The sequence below is a fragment of the Salvelinus sp. IW2-2015 genome, linkage group LG15, assembly GCF_002910315.2.
Source record: "Salvelinus sp. IW2-2015 linkage group LG15, ASM291031v2, whole genome shotgun sequence".
Taxonomy (NCBI): Eukaryota; Metazoa; Chordata; class Actinopteri; order Salmoniformes; family Salmonidae; genus Salvelinus; species Salvelinus sp. IW2-2015.
Window position 1 is genome coordinate 61,400,598 of NC_036855.1, and position 735 is coordinate 61,401,332.

Genomic DNA, 735 nt, shown 5'->3' on the forward strand with positions numbered 1-735 from the left:
ATTTCTGCGCTGCTTCGAGCTGACTTGGTCAACTGTAAGTGCTGTTATTGTGAAGTGGAAACGTCTAAGAGCAACAGCAGCTCATCCCGCGAAGTGGTAGGCCATACAAGCTCACAGAACGGGACTGCCGAGTGCTGAAGCACATTGTGTATAAAAATCATCTGTCCTCTGTTTGCAACTCTCACTGCCGAGTTCCAAACTGCCTCTGGAAGGCAACGCCAGCACAATAACTTTGTCGGAGTTTCATGACATGGGTTTCCATGCCGAGCAGACGCACCACAAGCCTAAGATCACTGTGCGCAATGCCAAGCATCGGCTGGAGTGGTGTAAAGCTCGTCGCCATTGGACTCGTTCTCTGGAGTGATGAATCATGCTTCACCATCTGGCAGTCCGACAGACGAATCTGGATTTGGCGGATGCCAGGAGAACTCTACCTGCCCCAATGCATAGTGCCAGCTGAGAAGTTTGGTGGGGAGAAATAAATGGTCTGGGGCTGTTTTTTCTTTTTCCGGTTAGGCCCTTAGTTCCAGTGAAAGGAAATCTTAACGCTACAGCATATAATTACATTCTAGACGATTCTGTGCATCCAACTTTGTGGCAACAGTTTGGGGAAGGTCCTTTCCTGTTTCAGCATGACATGTCCCCGTGTACAAAGCAAGGTCCATACACAAAGGGTTTGTCGAGATTGGTATAGAAGAACTTGACTGGCCTGCACAGAACCTGACCTCAACCCCA